This window comes from Phocoena sinus, chromosome 18, assembly GCF_008692025.1.
Source record: "Phocoena sinus isolate mPhoSin1 chromosome 18, mPhoSin1.pri, whole genome shotgun sequence".
Classification (NCBI taxonomy): domain Eukaryota; kingdom Metazoa; phylum Chordata; class Mammalia; order Artiodactyla; family Phocoenidae; genus Phocoena; species Phocoena sinus.
The window spans coordinates 69719672-69740013 of NC_045780.1; positions in this window are offsets into that span (position 1 = coordinate 69719672).

A 20342-nucleotide genomic window follows, 5' to 3' on the forward strand; every position below is an offset into this window, starting at 1 on the left:
TGATCCATTGGTGTGTGTTTCTGTTTTTATGCCAGTACCATACAACAACTTTGTAATATAATTTGAAATCAGGAAGTGTGATGTCTCCATCTTTGTTCTTTCTCAAGGTTGCTTTGGCTATCAGGGTCTTTTGTGGTTCCTTATGAATTTTAGGATCGTTTATTCTATTTCTGTGAATTTTTCGCTTATACAGGGCTTTGGAACCTCTCCACTGGACTCCCAGGTTCTCACAGAAGTATGTCTCTGGATGGTTGTCAAAATTGATGTTTCTGTGGAGGTATGAGGGCTGGAATCTCCTGTTTTGCCATCTTGCTGATGTCAGGCTTCCCAGGTCCCCTCTTCATGCTTGTTAAGAATCAGCATTGAACTTGGGGTTGGAGGCCACTTGGCTCTGTGTCCATCTAGGTCTGTAAACTTTATGAGACCCAACTCCTCAGGATCTTATTTTCTTCCCCCATTTATAAGAATTTTGGATTATATTATATAATTCCTCCAATTCTATTGCTTTAGGTTTTAAATTTTATCAAATTCTCATGCTTTGTCTAATTTGTGAGCAGAAATCAAATAAATGCACTATGTCTTTATCTTTGCTGGTAGACAGCAATTGAGGTGACTCTCCAGTTTGACTTCCAGGGCATTCTTTTTTTATTTTTGCGGTACGCGGGCCTCTCACCACTGTGGCCTCTCCCGCTGCGGAGCACAGGCTCCGGATGCGCAGGCCCAGTGGCCATGGCCCACGGGCCCAGCTACTCTGCAGCATGTGGGATCCTCCTGGACCCAGGCACGAACCTGCGTCCCCTGCGTCCCCTGCATCGGCAGGCGGATTCCCAACCACTGCGCCACCAGGGAAGCCTCCAGGGCATTCGTAACTCAAGTGCTTGCTCTTGCCAATTTCTATTTGAATAGCTATTAAAGCAAAGTTTTTTCTTGATGATTTAATGGGTGGAGATCCTCTTAGTCAATAAATTTTCTATTCTCACTGCCCATAACCACCTTGGCCCAGAGCTTGGTGCCTCTCATCTCATATAGGGACTGTCAAATTCAAAAGCCTGCAAACTAATGTACCTGCCTCCAGCCTTTCTAAGTCACCCTGTGTATTAGTTTCCTAGGGATGTCCTAGCAAAGTATCACAAATTTTGTGGCTTAAAACAACAAACGTGGGCTCCCCTGGTGGTGCAGTGGTTGGGAGTCCGCCTGCCAATGCAGGGGACGCGGGTTCGTGCCCTGGTCCGGGAAGATCCCGCATGCCACGGAGCGGCTGGAGCCTGTGCGTCCAGAGCCTGTGCTCCGCAACAGGAGAGGCCACAGCAGTGAGAGGCCTGCGTACCACACAAAAAAAACAAAAACAAAAACACAACAAACGTTTATTCTGTCACAGTTCTGGAGGCATAGTTCTGGAGTCTGAAATCAAGGTGTCAGAGGGCCATACCCTCTCTGAAACCTGTAGGGGAGGATGCTTCCTTGCCTCTTCTAGCTTCTGGTAGCCCTGTGAATTCCTCAGCTGGTGGCAGCATCACTCCAACATCTGCCTCTGTCTTCCCATGACTGTCTTCTCCCTGTGTGTCTCTGTCCTCACATGGCACTCTCCTCCTCTTATAAGGATGCTAGTTATATTGGATTCAAGGCCCACTTACTCGTTATGACTTAATTTTAACTAATTGCATCAGAAAGGACACTATGTCCAAGTAAGATCACATTCATAGGTGCGGGGTATTAGGACATGTATTTTGGGGGTGGGTACAGTTCGATTTTATAACACCCAGCTTACTGTAAGCACATTAATCTTTCTGTAGGTGTGTTGTTTCTCCCATGTCACTGTTAAAAGGGACAAAAGGAAACGACCTTAAGGTATTTTGAGCAAGAAGTTGCAAAAAGAGGGGGAAATAGTGTCTTCTGATAGCTAAACTATACACAATGAGTTACTGCAGAGGTGGACTGTCAACCCAAAGAAATAAAGCTGATCCTAATCCAAGACCCAACTGCAACCTTATCAACACTGTGTTATTCTGTGTGTGTGTGTTATGCTGGGTTAGTCAGCTATGGAAGCTGAGACAAGGGAGTGTAGGGAAACCAGTGAAGAAGTGCATCTCCTATACATTCATGAGGTTCAAGACCTGGGCCTGCTGTCCTGGGAAGCTGGGTAGCAGAGTGATTAAGATCCAGATGGTCCTGAGTCTATGTCCTTACTCCCTTTCTTCATAGGTGAGTGACTTCGGACAATTTACTTAACCTCTTTAAACCTCAGATACCCCGTCTGTAGAACAGGAATGGTCAGTCCTCCCTTTGGTTGGTTGTGTACCAAGAGCACTTTGAGTGCCTGGCATATAGAAAGCGCTAGGTAGTAGTTAGTACAGTAAATAATCACGCAGCAGGTATGTGTTAAAGAGTCTTGCGTGCAAACAGAACCAGCTTAGTCAAAAAATGGAATTGGTGACTACCATAAGGGCAGGGGGTGAGCTAGAATCAGGGTCCTGAAAGTCGTCAGAACTTTGTGCCTCTGTGGATTATTTGGGATCTTTTTATAAAATTTTGTTGCCTGGGTGAGTGAAACTAGGTATTTCCCAAATCTTTTTCCTGATCTTGGGCTGCGTCAAAGAGCTTTTATCTTCCTCTCTGCATCCAGCTGCCTACCCCACTAAGGAAAAAGGGTGAGGAGAAAGTGAATATCGCCCTGTTCACAAAAATGTTTACAGTAAAGAGAACTTTAATTATTGAGAAGTTTAACTTGAAATGAAGCTCCACACAGCAAAAAACTTTTAATTTATGTATATGATTCTCATTCACCATCTGCCTATTTTTTGCTCTCGGTAACAAATTTTTTACTATGTTCTGAAGTGTTGTCATACCTCTTTTGTCATTCCCGTGGGCCCTGAAAATGGAATCCAGTGGCTTTTTTCTTTGTTTATTTTACCACACAGGGCTTTGTTTTGGATTATTAAAATGCTGTATGTGGTATAACATTTCTACTGGAAAGATGAGAAAAGATAAATGTCACCAGAACTTATCTTTTTAAAATTTTGCCTTTGCTCAATATCATTTCTTGCCCTTGGTGAAAAATGGAATTCACAAGAAATACAGACTCATGGGAAAATGGTATCATGTTATTAAGCCCAAACCAGTGGACACAGCCAACTTCCAGCTTACTATATGGAAAGCATTCTTAGCTTTGGTTTCCATTTCGTTTTGGTTTCACTTTTGGCTATTTCTGGAGGAGATGAAATACTCCATTCTAACTAGTAGACTGAGGAAATTATGTGCCCTAATATGATTATTATTTTTCCTGAGAATATTTCTATATATATTTGTGGAATATAAAAATAAAAGAAGCACAATTTATAGACATATCTATGAATGCAGACACAAGTGCAAGTTTCATAACTAACACTTCAGTTAGTAGGCCTAAGACCATAAAGAAATGATAGCTTTTGTAACTATCAGTGTTCCTACACCTGCTTTGGAGCTTTGCCATATTAATATACAAAGTCCCACTGTGCCTACTTTCCTTCCAACTGTTCAGGATTCATTCTTACCCTGATGGGAGCTGTGGAATGGCAGACACACTCACTCCTTTCTAATTCTTTGTTCAGACTAGACTCAGGCCGTTGTGAGTGGAGACTGGTGTAGAAGGTTGGCTGCTGTGTTTGCAGGTCAACAAAAATAATGAGCTTTTAACTCTCATAGTACCTAAGAAAATCCCATTGTCTGTAGTAATTTCCAGTAGCCTGGGTTCATTCTGAGGTTTAGTACTCGTAATTCACGTGGAATAGAATGAGACATCTTTGCATGCAGCTGAGGCACTTAGACACCACTGGCTATTGATGTCAAATAAAACAGAAGTCTGTACTTAGTAGGGAGAGACTTTATTCCAGAGGAGTGCAGGAGTGGGGGGCAGGGGGAATGCTATAAGCATAAGGTCTGTAAGTGTCTCAAGAGTTAGGCAAAATGGTTTTTTCTCTTACAGAGAGGAGTAATCAAGTCTAGAAGGATTGGGTGTCGGGGAAGCGATGGGATGATGGATCAGAGAATATCTGACCCAGAGGCCAGCCAGTTCTCCAGAGGGGCCATCTGCTGCTCAGGCCAAGGATGGTCCAACATTCGAGGCCTGGAGGAAGGAGTGAAGCTTAACCAAAGTTTGGTTAAAAAGCATTTTTATCATTGGGCACAAGCAGTTCAGCTAGTCTTATATGAGGCCAACTGTTGGAACTGAAGGGTCTGTGTCTGGCCTTGTCCTAGGAAAACAAGGAAGGCATTCATGAGTCTTAGAAAGTCGTGAGGAAGGGGAGTGCTTCGCAGTAAGCCAAAGAGTGTGGGGATTTCTTAACCTTCACTGTTTTCCAGGATCACTGAGCTCAAGTAAAATCCAACATTGTCAGTGGTTGTGCTTCTAAGTGAGCTGGTATATTTATAGATGTCAGGTTGCCAAGCTGTGCTCTAACTTACCTGGGAGAAGGTGGCTTCCTATCAGCTGGGGCAAAATGATGACATTATCATAAGGAAGATCAACCACAGGAGTGATTATACTTAGGAAAGCCTTTGTTTAAGAAGAAAGATTTCTTTGGAAAGAGAAAAACTGCTGAAACCCAAGGAAGGAGCCAGCTAGGACCTGCTGTTCTTTGCGAAAGAGAAGCAAAGTCATGCTTAATAGGGCAATTTTAACAGAGGATCATGAGTGGGGCTTAGTGGGGAGTGGGCAGTGATTCCAACGCTGAGAATGGATATCATGGAAGACGGGTTTTATTTGCATTTTCATTTGGTCTGTGTTTGGCATTGCTTATTTGTGATGTCCATTTCTGGTCTGTATTTGCTTGGATACTTGTAAATAAATACACGTATTTCATATATACAGTAAATGGTGTGGTCCTGTGTGTATTCTTTGTTGTTAAAACATGCTCTGGGACTTTCCTGGCGGTCCAGTGGTTAGGACTCAGCACTTCCACTGCTGGGGGGGGTGCCTAGGTTCAATCCCTGGTCAGGGAACTAAGATTCTGCAAGCTGCGCGGCGCAGCCAAAATTCTGCTCTGCCCTGGGTTTGATATATCACAGAAACCGGCAAGAATTCATCTCACAGCTAATAAAATCAGAGGCCAGCCCTGAAGAAGACAAAATCTCATTTTGGCTTGCCCCATCTCTAACCAGTGACAGGACTAGCAAGCCAAGTGTCTGGCAGCTTCTATCATTTATCTTTGGATCTGTGCCTCTGACATTGTAAGCTTCAAGTGATACATACAAATTATAAAGACGACCTGACGCAGTCCTTTAAATATATGTGCATGGCCTAAATTCTATGTTTTATGCAATTAAATACGATAATGATTTTATAAGGAAGTCTTTTTAAAACTCCGGTGTATATGTTGATTACTAAGCTTTGACTGTGTGTACTTGAAAACAGACAGTAAAATTGTAACCCATCTTTTATATTTAGATGCATCATAGAGTGATTTTTTTTTTTTATAGAGTGATTTTAATATGCAAGATTTCTGTAAAATTGGATGGGACCTTTACTCTGGAGTCTCCTTCCATATGGCTATCAAAGACATTTTCTCCTCTTTTCCTTTTTTTTTTTCTGCCTGAAACGTTTAATCTTTCATATCCCTTAGCTTCAGCATACATGAATTGATGATTGAATAAATTAAGGATAAGCATACTGTTCTGTTCTTCTAAAACCTGTATTTATTGCTGTGATTTATCTGACAATTTACATAAAGTGCTAGTTAGTACAGCTGAAATTATTAAGTCTTCAGAGAATGAGATGTTCAACTGTTTCCACAGCTCCAGGCAATTTTTCCACATTGATATGCAGGAATTACACAGACCACAACTTGTCTTTTGAATGAAAAATGCATCATTGATGCTAATTTTAAGGAAGTCTCTATATTGTATTCCTATTTAACCAAACATCACATTTCCTCATTAAAATATCAGCATCCATAATGAAGTACTTTGCTTTATAATTTAAAATGTCCCACTATGTTGAATGCACACTTGAACATTTAAATGTAATTCTGCTAATGTACTGATTAATTTATGTTATTCTCTTCCACTCACGTGGCAGATTTTAATTGCAATTAGTTAGCCGCTGTTGGGTCTCAGCATGCCGAAGGCTAGGGGCAAGTCTGATGGCCGAGGCACAGTTCCCAGGGCTTTTGAGCAGAGCTGGTATTAGAGCGGGCAAGAGGAACCATCAGAGTTGTGAATCTTAATCCTGGTAATAGCTGTGCTGGGGGCCAGCGTTTGCTCAGAGGAGAAAGCCAAATAAATGGGATTATCCGAGCACTGTAATACAGTTAAGCTGTCACAACAACTTTGGGGACTGATCTTGTGCACTCTTTCCACCGTCTGTCCCGGCTGCTTGGGGCTTGATGTCGCAGGGAATGTGCTCTCATGAGCGTCCTGGGCTTTTGATGTGTGTGATGTACAGCTGTAACAAGGCATGGGGTACAACACCCGCCTTTCACTCAGTGTTGTTGAGCTACAAATTCACATAATTAATTTTAAAAAGCCATTACTTTGATCTTCATAAATATGCCCAGGATTCAAATGGAAAACCTTGAGGGGAATTTTCTCAGAAGGATGATGACAGGGCCAAAATGCAATTTCATTAGAGTCTACTACTTACTGCTAAATGAGCTCCCTTTACGCCCCACCTCATCCTTTATCTTAGCGCCTGCTCTTGCCAGCTGCACTGCTGTATTGTGCGGAAAATCTGCTTGCTTACCCTGCAAACAAACTGCCTTGGTTCAATGAGCTATTTGTAATGCTGTGCTAAGCTTTGCAAGATATTGCTATAATTTGGATTAAAGTACTTTTAGTTCTTACTGCTGGCTATATTGTCTTAACTATAGGGCACTGCTGTTTAGAAATGGGATGAAAACATAGTCTCTGCAGTGCTCCTAATGAGTGAGGCACAGAGAGGGAAGCCCTTGGCCCCTTGAACTTGGGCTCTAGTCCTGCTTCTGTCACCTCCTGGTCCCTCTGGACCTCAGTGCTCTCAGCTCTTGGTTGGGGGTAATAAGGCATGATTCCTAGCTCAGCTTGTTTAGTGGGGCACATGACAAACACAGGTAAAAGAGTTTTGTAACCGTTAGATTGCAATGTAGCTTTAAGCCTTGATGTTAGGGTAGCGTTTTACCTCTACTTTTTGTTGTTGGAGTGATTTAAAAATCTAACAAAAATGCTATCAGAAAGTATTGAAACCAAAAACCGCTATTCTCATTCTTAAGTGTGTTATTTGTAGTAACTCTAATAAACAGGAGAATTAAACTACGATTTAAGAGTAAGAGTTTTAACTGTGGTTAAATACTAGAGTTTTCAAGAGGAATTACAGAAGCTAAATCTACTCTGTGTTCAGTAAAATGCAGCAAGATTGCAAGCAATCCCCAAATCCCAGTGGTTTAACCAACAGAAGTTTATTTCTAGCTCATGTGAACAGTCCAGGGAGCTTTGCTGATTGTAGTCATACAGGGACCTACCTTGTTTTTTTTTAATTTAATTGTGGCAAAATACACATAAGATGAAATTTATCATCTTAACCATTTACAAATGTACAGTTCAGTGGCATTAAGTCCATTCACACTGTTGGGCTACCCGGAGACCCTATCCATCTCAACATGTATTTCCAAGGCCACCACAGTGGGAAAAAGGGGTGTAGGGACATGTGCACGGGCCCTTTAACCCTTCCTCCTGGAAATGATGCATGAAACCTCTGCTCCGATTTCATTGTCCCCATCCAGTCATGTGGTCATACCTGACCTTTTTTTTTTTTTGCCTGACTTCTATGGGAGGTGGGAAGTGTGGTGCCCCAGGCCCCCTGGAAGAGTGGAGAATTAGAAATATTTGGTGAGCAGCACGAATGACAGCTATATACTCTTCCTCAGTTGAACTTTAAAAAAAATATGTCATCAGCCCTTGGGAAGCTGGCTAGCTCTTGATAGCCTGGGAAGGGGCACAGTGAGAAGCTAAAGAGAGGTAATAAACAGGGGTCCTGGAGCCAGAATTATTGAACTTCTATATAAACCATAGAAATGTATTGTCTCCTGGCTCCAGAAGTCTGGGATCAAGGTGTCGTTTCTTTTAAGGCTGTATGGGAGAATCTGTTCAGGCCTCTCTTCCTGGCTTGTAGGTGGCTGGTTTCGTGTTCACAGCATTCTCCCTGTGTGAGGGTCTGTCTCCAAATCTCTTTTATAGGGATGCCAGTCACGTGGGATCAGGACCTGCTCTAATGAACTCATTGTAACCTGGTTACTTCTGTAAAGACCCTAACTCTGAATAAGGGCACATTCTGAGGTACTGGGGGTAAGAACTTAAACGTACGAACTTTGGAGGACACAGTTCCACCCGTGACAGCACGTGCTATTTGTGTGCAGGTTGGAGGATGGGTTTACTGAGCAGTAACCTCTTCCCAGCCTAGAACAGAAGGAAAGGGGCTGGGCCAGCTTGGCCTCCTACAGGTAAACTGGGCCCTGCTTTTTCCAAAGGCCTTTACTGCCTCTCAGCCACTTACAGAGTGGAGATCTCTCCTGTGCTCCCCACCGGTCCCGTTTCTTGATTTCCAATCACGTTTTATGAAAGGTACGAGAACAGGAGGCAATACCAGTGTCTCCTGACTACTCAGTGGGCGACTGAAACACCTCACAGTCTGGCTTTCAGCTGCCCCCTCCTGGCCACTCTTCACCACTTCCACAGCTTCCCAACATCGGGGCTGAGCCCTCAAGCCTCCGGGGCCAGGCAGGTGTACAGGTGGGTAGTGGGTGATAGTCTCTATAAAAGGGAGCCTCTGCTCTCCAGCTCACTCTTGTTTCATGGAATGTGAGCCTGTGTTGACAGCCTGCCTGGAGTTTTACATGAAATCTTCCAATTTTTAACTTTGGCAGCTAATTAAAAATAAAAACGCTTCGTCTGCTGCCTGTCCAGGAAGGGTTCCCTCAATGGTGAGCAAAAGCCTCAATGCAGAAGCGCTCCAGTATCTCCAAGGATACCTTCAGGCGGCTAGTGGGACGCTGCTTTGAACTGTATTTTTTGAATTGGCTTAGTCCAGGATGGTTTCTGAGGACATAATGGAGACGTCTGAGCACAGCTGTGTTAAAACAAAGCAAGTGTTCCGTTTTGAACTCGTCTATTAAATGTTGCTTTAAGCTGAACCTTGAGAAAATAAGGTGGTTTGTGTGATCATAAATATAAGTGGGTGACTTTTTCAGTTTGCAGCTACAAAGACAAGTTTTACTAGCTTAGTGTATGACATTGATTTGAGCATTTGCACAGTTTTGATAATTCTAAAATTTTGACAGACACTTAACTGTGGAGACATTTTTTCTGTTACTAAATCCTTTTGTTTTGAGGCAAAAAAAAAAAAAGAAAGTGCTTCACTGTGTGGGCTGAACTAAACAGAACCTGTGACCTGTGGGCTGGCAGTTTCAATGATAGATGCTGTCTTCCTAGCTGGAGGGATGTCCTCACACCACGTACCTGTGCTGTTTGCTTACCTCAGTTTCTCCTGCATCCTCGGCTACTCACCTTGAGCCTGACCTGATGGCCCGTCCAAACCTCTGTGAGGAAGGGTCCCTGGCAACTCACTCAGTGATCGTTCACTCTCTCCCTCAACTCTATGCCTTACTTCTTAGTCCCTCTTCTACTTTTAAGGACTCTTGTGATTACACTGGGCTCACCTGGATAATCTAGGATCATCCAGGTCCATCCCAAGGTCCTTAATTTGCCACATCTGCAAAGTCCCTTTTACCATGTAACCCAACACAGCCACGGGTTCTGGGGATTAGGACTGTGGTCTTTGGAGGCCATTATTCCGCCTCCCACGAGCACCAGTGGGTTGGCACACTTACTCTGGACCAGAGGCTGCACCACGGTCTTTGTGTGCGTGCCCAGCACTGTGAGGCATGAGAGGCAGACAGTGAGGCAGGCACTGCAGACAAGGAAATCAAGGCTGACACAGTGACTAGTAGTAGAAGCTTAGCAAGGCATGATTTGAACCTGCCTTTCACAGTGGAAAGAACATGGGCTTGGAACAGGATAGGCAAGGGTGTGAGTTCAGGTTCATACCCTGCTTAGCTGTGTGACACTTGGCCCCTCTGAGCTTCAGTTTCCTTACACATATACCTTGTTTGCCATGTGGCATATGGCCCTCATTAGGAGAACAGTGCTGGTTAAACACAACTGAGACCATCCCCAATTAAAAAAAAAAAACTGGAAAAACAAGAACAAAAACCAAAACCAAACTGAATCCCCCCAGTGCACTGGATGGTGGAAAGAACACAGGATTGGGAGCAAGACTGATTTGGGTCCTGGCTCTTACCAGGCAGCAGGCTCACTGTTGCTGCACTGATATGTTTCCATTAAATATGGAGTTCCCTTTTCTTCTGTTTGTCTATTAAACATGTATTCAGCAGCAAGCTGGGCCCTGGCAGATATATAAATATGGGCATGACTTTTGTCCTCATCATTCAGAGGAGTGGGCTCCTGTATTTCCTGCCAAGTCTGCACCCCATCACATTTTTTAAGGTTGGTGCTATGGACCAGAAAATGCTGCGTCAATCATTTCCTTCCACTCTCTTCAGGAGCTTTTCCTGCTGCTTCCCATGCATGTTCCCTTGATCCTAGTTTGCAAGATCATTACTCTCCCCTGCGCTCCTGGCATCTGGCCCATTTCGTTATGCCCTGTGGAGTCTACCTCCTAAGTGTGTCTTCTTCTTCCTCTCCATCCTCACTGTCTTAGGTCATCATCATTTAACTGGATGTGGATCTTCCTAATGGAGTTTCCTGACTCCAGGCTTGTCCCTTGTTGTCCATAGCTCCTACTTTGAAGACCCCTGAGCTTTCTTAATAAAGTGACACTCCAGTCCACCTAGTGAATGGTGGAAGAGGTTCTTGGGGGGAGAGGGGAGTGTTATCTGGACTTCATATGCCCCCTCTCCCGGGGGATGCCATCAATCATGGCTGCTACCTCTGCTACGTTCACAGCTCACTTTCCCTCTGCCACTTCAGGACATGGACCCTTTGTTTAATTTTCCATCTCACAGTTGAGAACGGGACTGACATGTCAGCACTTAAAAAACCTTTTACTTTATGAGAAAAACAGGGGATGACAATACAAGGAGTCATTTTGTACTGGTTACTGGAGATGCTCAGTGACCTGGTGAGACCTGTGGTGCTCCCTGCTGGCTTCTGTGCTCCTGAACCGGGGCAGAGACCTCTTTCCTCTTGAGGCAACGAGTTCTTCAAGCATGTCTAGGGATCTCCTTTTCCTTTGACCTCACAATAAACTCCTAAGTCCTTAATTCCTGGCCTAGAATCTCAGTCTTCTCAAGAGGAGTGAGACTGGGACTTCACTTCCTTCTGAGTACCGGCACCCCTCACCTAGAAGGGTGTGGCCTGGCCCTGCAGTCTCAGCATAAAACTACATTCAAAAATGAGAGTTTGGGGCTTCCCTGGTGGCGCAGTGGTTGAGAGTCTGCCTGCCGATGCAGGGGACACGGGTTCGTGCCCCGGTCCGGGAGGATCCCACATGCCGCAGAGCGGCTGGGCCCGTGAGCCATGGCCACTGAGCCTGCGTGTCTGGAGCCTGTGCTCTGCAATGGGAGAGGCCACAACAGTGAGAGGCCCGCGTACCGCAAAAAAAAAAAAAAAAAAAATGAGAGTTTGGTCTCATGACAGGAGCAACATGGACAGTAGCAGGGGTGTCATCTCCTTACGTCTTCCTAAAATGCACATGCAAGCAAGGCCCTTACTGTTTTTGATCCATCAATATTTCTCCATTGCCTTCTGAATAAAGTCTGAGCTTTTTGATCATGACTTTCATATCTTTCTAAGAGGCTTTCCAATATATACCACATTCTCTACCCATAGTGGAATGCTTGATGCTTCCTGAGGCATTCTGCTCTTTCATGCCTCTGTACTTTGCTGTGCCCTCTGCCTGGAATTCTTTCCACTTGGCAAACTTCTATTTTATCTTCAAGAGACAGCACGGGCCTCTCCTCCCTCCCCTGTGAATCTGGCTCTGACCTTTCTCCCCTCATCCTTTCATAGAAATAATCACTCCTTTTTCTCTGCTCCTAATACATATACACAGCTCTGTAGGGGAGGAAAAATATTTCTTCTACTTTCTCATGTTCAGTGATTGAGGGCCTGAAAATTAAATCAACAAAGGGCATATTAACCAGAGAAAAGACATATTTTTAAAAATTGTTGTTAATATTTTTACTTGCATTGGGACTTTACAAGAAAAAAGTAAAAACCCAAAAAAGTGGTTAGACTCAGAAGCTTATATACCATCTTAACAAAGGGCAATAAATTGTGGAGAAGTGACTGCACAAAGGGAAGGGGGATTTGGGCTTCTAGGGATGGTAAATTATGGGAAGGTAAATATATGGGGAAACTAATGGAAGATAAGGGTTATTTTAGTAAGGGTTGTTTGTGCAGACTTATCTTGCAGCTGACTTTCCATCTTCTTCCTGGTGGTAAAACTCCAGGGGAAGGAGATTTATGGCAGTCCTCACTTCTCAGAAATTTCTGCTTTTATTCAGATAAGGGACGTTCTGAGAAGGCTTCTTTCTGCACCTGTTTATTTTCAAATGACTTCAACTCTAAATAATCCATATGGCAAAGTGACATATTTTGGGATGGCTTTTTCTGATCTCCTTCAGCTCTCTTATATGGGCTAGGTCACGTTATTTTGCTAGTCTGCTTATCTGTGTCCACCTCTGGTGGAAGAGTTCATCTAGGACCAGCACTGTGAATTATTTATCTTTGCATCCTAATGCTGATGCATTAGGTCCCACACACATAGATCATGATGCAATTGATCAGGGGTGCTGCCTGGGCGCTGGGATATTTAAAAGCTCCCCCCATGGGGACTTCCCTGGTGGTCCAGGAGTTAAGATTTCACTGTCCAATGCAGGGGGTGTGGGTTCGATCCCTGGTCGGGGAGCTAAGATCCCACATGCCTCACGGCCAAAAAACCAAAACATAAAACAGAAACAATATTGTAACAAATTCCATAAAGACTTATAAATGGTCCACATCAAAAAAATCTTAAAAAAAAAAAAAAAGCTCCCGCATGATTCTAACCTGCAGGCAGGGTTGAGAACAACATCTTCCAACAATCTTTTAGATCCCAGCAGTCTCACCAGCACCTGAGAAACTTTGAGAAATGGATGTCAGAGATGGAGGGGAGGGTGCTGAAGCCAACCTCTGGCTTTGGTTTTGCTATAAAGTCAGAGTGTATGTGGGGGACAAGGTGGGTATGCCAAGTAGAGACCGAAGATCTGATGGGTGCCATATTGGGACCACCGCTGCATTTCAGGCTTCACAACTAGAATGAATTTTAAGGTGTTCCCTAGACTTCTGTTCTACCAGTATGAGGCTGAGATACTCTGGGGGGATCTTCCTACTGAAAAATGATTCTAAATAAGACCTACTTTTTGAAGAATTGCTTAGCTCAGAGGATGGAGGGGATTTTCTCTCCCTGCTTTCCCCAAAGGAGCAAACTGTGAGTGACTCTGAGTAGTAAGTTAGCAGGAGGAAAAGGGTTATCAGGGGAGCAAATGCCAACAGCAGCATCTTGACCTATGAGTGGGTACCAAACTGAGGGCCAGCAGCTGGAGGGCAGCTGACCTGAAGACTTGGCATTGTCTCATTGCAGCAGTGTTTATTGGGTAAAATGCATAGATTAAGGGTAGCACAGAGCCAGACATCACAAGAAGGACCCTGACCTTGGGCTGAGGGGCTTTAAGCTGCATGCTTTGGGAAGGGATACAATAGCAATATGATGTGGCAGAACTTTGGCTCCAGAGCTGGACTGTCAACTCAGTGTTCATGGATGAGGAAGTGTAGCCCATCCCCTGGCGTGGTCAGAGGGCTACAGGCCAAACTTTGAGGCTGACTAGGATTGATTGCCTTAAGCAATGAGCTGGTGGCTGGTTTCCACGGAACTTTTCAGGCAGCCAAGTCCTTTTCTAGGAGGCCAGCTTTCAGGGAATCTGCTTTGGACACATTAACCCTTACCACTCAGAGGAAGCAATAGGAGACATCAGGAATGATCAAGGAGATTCAGGGAAAAACAAAATAGAACTTCTAAAAATGAAGACTATAATTGTTGGGAGAAAAAAGAAAAACTTCAGTGGGATAAAGGAACAGTGAGCTTGACACACGTAAAGAGAATATTACTGGTAGATATGTTTGAAGAAATTACTCACACACTCTCTCTGTATACACACAGAGAAAGGAGATGGAAATATGGCAGGAAATTTAAGAGGGAGAATAGAATGAGAAGTAATACAACAAGTCTAAGAGATTCTAGAAAGAAAGGGAAGAGTGGATAAAAAGCAATATTTGAAGAGATAATTGCTGAGAATTTTCCAATGTTGAAAGAGATGAAAATATAGATTCCATTTCCAGACACAGATTAATGAAACTTCAGATACTAATGCCAAAGAGAAGATTTTAAAGTTGGCAGAGAAAAATATAGATCATTAATAAAGACAGACAGAGAGTAGATGTCCCAAAGGCCATGATAGAATACAGAAGATAGTAGAATAACATCTTCACAAAAGAAAATAAATGTCATCTTAGAATTCTGTACCTAGCAAAATAATCTTTTAAAAGTGAGAGAGAAGTAAAGAGATTTTCAGATAAAAATGCATAGGATTTACCACCAGTAAGTTAGCATTAAACAACCCTCTGAAAAGTATATTTCAGGAAGAAGAAAAATGATTGCAGAAGGATTGCGAGGTAAAAAGGAATGGTGAGTCAGGAAAATGGTAAATTTAAGTGTTTTAAGATAATGAATAATGATTAATTTTTGTCCTTAAAAATGACCCATGGGGCTTCCCTGGTGGCACAGTGGTTGAGAGTCTGCCTGCCGATGCAGGGGACACGGGTTCGTGCCCCAGTCCGGGAAGATCCCACATGCTGTGGAGCGGCTGGGCCCGTGAGCCATGGCCGCTGAGCCTGCGCGTCCGGAGCCTGTGCTCCACAACGGGAGAGGCCACAACAGTGAGAGGCCCGCGTACCGCAAAAAAAAAAAAGAAAAAAAAAAATGACCCAGAATGAAAGCATTTGTCAACTAAAAGGTTGTTAATGATATTAGGGAAAGGATAGTAAATCTGCCCTGAAGTCCTTGTATTTTTGGCAAAGAGGTTAAGGTATAATCTATTATTAGACTTTAAGTTAAATATACATAGTACAATTTCAAAGGAGTCACTAAAAGAATAGGTTTAGGGTGCTTTAATTTCCAAGCTCATAAAGGTGATAAATGGAAAAGTGGTATGAAGACAAACAAAGATCCTCTGTCAATTCAAAATGAAGACCAAAAAAGAAGAAAAAAGAGGCATTGTAAGGTACAGAAGCAGAATAAATGATGCATAGAAAGGGAGAGACAAAAATTAAAAAGATGGCAGAAACAAGTTCAGGTATTTCATTAATCTCAAAAACAAGAAATAAACTGGACTTACAATTTAAAAGATTGTCAGAAAAAGTCAGATGGGAAAATAAAACAAATCTAGCACTATGATGTTTTCACAAAACATTTATAAGAACAGAAAGGTTGAAAGAGGGTGAAAAAATACATTCCTGTCAAATACAATTAGGAAGACTGCTGGACAGCCAGATTATTATCAAACAAAATAGACTTTGAGGTAAAATGCATTCTTAGTGAATTATTAGTGTCATTACTTCTTAATGACAAATATTTAATTCACTAGGAAGATTTAATATTTTAAATGTGTATACACATAATAAAATATCTTTCAAATATATAAAGCAAAATTGATAGGACTAAATTGAAGAACTGATAAAGGCATCACCACAGTGGGAGATTTCAACACATCTCTCTCAATTATTGTTATACCAAGCAGACTAAAAAATGGCGAAGAAGGTTTGCATAACACAATTACCATTATTGATTTGTTGAACGTATGTAAAATTCATTCCCAAGGTGCATTCTTTGCAAGCACACATGGAACATTTACAAAAATAGACCATATAGTAGGCCTTCAGCAAGTATCAGCCACTTTCAAAGAACTGGAATTATTCAGACCACATTCTCTTTCCTCAAATGTAATTAAGTTAGACATCAGTAGAAAGAAGATTAAATTGAAAAATCCCCATACATTTAGAAATTGAACCACCCATCTAAATAGCTCAATGGATCAAAGAAGAAATCATAATGCAAATGAAAAAGATGATCTACAGCTGGGAATCATCCAATCCAGTCTTATATGCCCTTGATCCAGGGAACCAGGTGGGACGGATGATGGTGAGGGCCTGACAGTGGCTCTGGGAAGCTTCAGAGAAGGACTGACACTGAAGCAGTTACGGCAAAAGCAACCAAATACCTGACCTGTGGAGATTTCAGTTCTATTTATTGATAGGGCAAATGGTTTAAATTCCCTAGCTCGGGTTGCTTCTTCTCTGTTTAAGGATAAAGACATTTCTGGATTCCACATGTCGCAACTAAAGATCCCGCATGCCGCAACTAAGACCCGGCACAGCCAAACAAACAAACAAATATATATTTTTTAAAAAGATAAAAACATTTCTGTGTTGCATTGCATAGTGCTGGGAAAAGAGCACACTGAGCAGAACTTGTAGCTGTTGGAAGGACGCCCCAACCTGGCTTTGGGCATGCCTGCTGGGGTGTAAGCCCTAAGGAGGCATCCGTGGTTTGTTGTATGGCTACTAACATGCGGGCAGGGCTTTCTAGGCACCACAGGAAAGGGCAGTTGATGCCTGAAGGCAGCTGGCTGCAATTTAGTTATCAAAACGATCATCCTCCACTCAAGTGGTCAGACTCACAGGTGAAATGCCTTTGAACTGGTGAGCTAAGTGACTGTACCCTGGGCTTCTCTTTCCTTCCAAAATCCACTTTCATTCTTCCACTTTCTCCTAGTTTCCCTGGAGGAGGGCAGGGTAGGAGAAGCCTGCATTTGTTTTCCTGCCTTAACATTGCAAAGATTGAGGGGCATGTCTGTGCCAAGCACTGTGCAAACCTGCAAGTCCAGGAGCCCCTGTCATTTCAACCCTAATCTTCTAGTATGTCGACCTAGAGTCTATGCTGCTTTCTGCATCCATATCCCTTCGTGCCAGGGTAGGACCCACCAATCCAAATTCTTTTTCAACTTATTAAAATTAGAACACAAGTCTGTAGATGCTAGAGAATATTTCCTCTATTCCTGATTCACCAAATCGAACTCCTTCATATCATTAATTGAAATAATTAATCCTAAATGATTAATAAAATTATAATGGAACAGAGTCAAACCTCCCACTTCCCAAATGCAAATGAGTAAGTGCACAAATTCCTGCATGAGCCCAAATGCTGATTATTTCAATCTTTTGTGGAAGGTACATAAATATGAACTTTTTAAACCAGTTTTTTGTGCAGGTGGGATTGGACCTGTTAAAGGTGTTACAACTAGAAAGGCCTGTTTGGCTTTCTTATCTGAATTTTGAAGTATAGCTAAATTTCCTAGAAATTTAAACTGTGTTGTGTGCCTCTTTCAGGTGTTGGTAACTGATGTTTACTTCTGAAAATAGAATTAATTCACAAACAAATTACATTTCTAACCAAATCCTGCAACCAAGTTATTGTAAATATTCTGTTGCTTTTCATTTTATATACAATTCAAAATAGGTAGAAAAAAGAAACATCTCTCTCTCTCTTTAAAAGGCAGTTTTCGGGCTTCCCTGGTGGCGCAGTGGTTGGGAGTCCGCCTGCCGATGCAGGGGACACGGGTTCGTGCCCCGGTCTGGGAAGATCCCACATGCTGCGGAGTGGCTAGGCCTGTGAGCCATGGCTGCTGGGCCTGTGCGTCCGGAGCCTGTGCTCCGCAACGGGGGAGGCCGCAACAGCGAGAGGCCTGCGTACCACAAAAAAAAAAGGCAATTTTCAAAATTGAATTGAGCTGAATAATAACGTGTCTGAATAATATCAATGAAAAGAATAGTACAGCACATCCTACAAGAAAATGGAGACATAAGATTAATGTGTCTTATTTAAGAAATATCTGGGTTTGGGGCTTCCCTGGTGGCGCAGTGGTTAAGAATCCGCCTGCCAATGCAGGGGACATGGGTTTGAGCCCTGGTCCGGAAAGATCCTACATGCAGCAGAGCAACTAAGCCCGTGCGCCACAACTACTGAGCCTGTGTTCTAGAGCCTGCGAGCCACAACTACTGAGCCCATGTGCCACAATTACTGAAGCCCACGCGCCTAGAGCCCGTGCTCTGCAACAAGAGAAGCCACGACAATGAGAAGCCCGCGCACCATAAGGAAGAGTAGCCCCCGCTCACTGCAACTAGAGAAAGCCCGCGTGCAGCAACGAAGACCTGATGCAGACCAAAAAAAAAAAAAATTTGGGTTCTAGAATAAGAAGGTGGGAAAACACAGATGCATTACTTGAGGCAAGAAAATGATCCAAATGGAGACTATTCTTTTGTACTCCAGATCAAATTGATATTATTTGCCGGTCTATTTTCCCACTTGCTCCTGGCCAATACTATAATTAAAAGGCCTCCCTCCAGGGAACTCCAAGTGCTTTGGAGACACGGTCTAATTAATCCTCCTCGGTTGCCTGTGATGTCCACAAGCTCCAGGCCCTCATCTGCTGGAAGATGAGGCAGCCCCGTCTAGGTACATGTGGCAGATCTTTGGGTGCGGCTTATGGGAAGCGACAGCGGCTATTGAAACCAGCCTCTATTTCCCAGAGGCTGTGAATGCAGTCTCTCTTCAGTGCCGGGGTCAGCATATACCAGCCGAAGGGCCAAACCCCACCAGTCGGCAACTATATGCATAATCTGCAGATTCGTTCTTCCGTATAATTCTGTGTTTTCTCTTATCATGGCTGGAGCCAGGCCTATCGGTAGGTAGGGGTGTGTGTCAGAGACTTCCAGCCAGTTCGTCTTCCTGAATGAATCTTTTTCCTCCTTGGATGTTGCTCTGTTTCTATTATCACTTACTTGCCCTTTTCTGCTTTTTCCCCAATTTTATCTCCTATGAGGTGGGAGACATCATTACTAGGTTGGCTGCATTGATGATGATTGTGGGTTCTGTTTTCTGTGCAGGTCTGGTCCTGATCATGTTAAACATCCTTTGGGCCATTTCAACTCCAGCAGCTGTGTCCACTGCAACTCTAGATTTGCTTCAATACTGGGTAATTGGAGTCCATCTTAGAACCCCCAGAATGTCGTCTGTCTGGTTAACTTACTCCTGTATACTTTTTATTTTCCCATTTGTCATTTTTTTCCTCACCCATATCATTGTTTGAGGTCTATGAAGAGGATAAAACATTGAGACAGGCTTCTAATGAAGGGTTGCAGAGCCAGTGCTTCCTAAAATCCTAAAGAATATATATACATATGTGTGTGTGTATATATATATATATTTTTTTTTTTTTTTAAGTTTTATTCCTTCATCCACAACATAATTGTACTTCCTTCTCCTTTTTTTTCCCCTGGCCATGTGGTATGTGAGATCTTAGTTCCCCTACCAGGAATATGAACCCACACCCCCTGTGTTGGAAGCACAGAGTCTTAACCACTGGACTGCTAGGGAAGTCCCAAGAATATTTTTTATTTTATTATTTATTGTACATCTGATAGTCATATAGCATATTGATGCACTCAATATGATCTTTAATACTGTGAAGAAGATATGATGGTAAGGACTAGCTAGCCTCATGTCACATAATGAAATGAAGCTCAGAGAGGTTAAGTTTTGTGTTCAAAATCACAGAGGTCAAATTTGGGTTTGCTTCTTATAATACCAATTTTCTTCCCACTCTCTTCTGTCAATATCCATTCTCTTTCCATTACCACCTGTCATTTATTCAATGTTTATATGGTTATTTACTTTATGTCTTGTTTTGGTGCCAGACACCGTGCTAGGGCCTAGATATACAAAAATGGATAAAGACTCTGTTTTACTGTAAAAAAGGGAAAGGAGATATTTTTTATGGGAAAGGGCCATGTAAAGGGCTGATGCAATACTGTGTGATTGAGGCTGAGATCGGATGGTATGTACAAGGTGGAAATAGAATGACAGGCAGAGAAGGGAAGAGTATACGCAAAGACAGAAATATGAACAGAAATATGAACCAAGGCTACTGAGGAACTCTAGTTCAATCTGCCAGGGGTGGGTTGGGAAGCAATAGCGGTGGTGGGGGGACAGGGAGTGGGGAAGGTGGAGAGACCATTAGAAGGCCTTGTGTGCCATTCTTTTTTTTTCCCCATTGGAGTATAATTGCTTTACATTGTTGTGTTAGTTTCTGCTGTACAATGAAGTGAATCAGCTATATGTATATCTATATCCTCTCCCTCTTGGACCTCCCTCCTACCCCCCA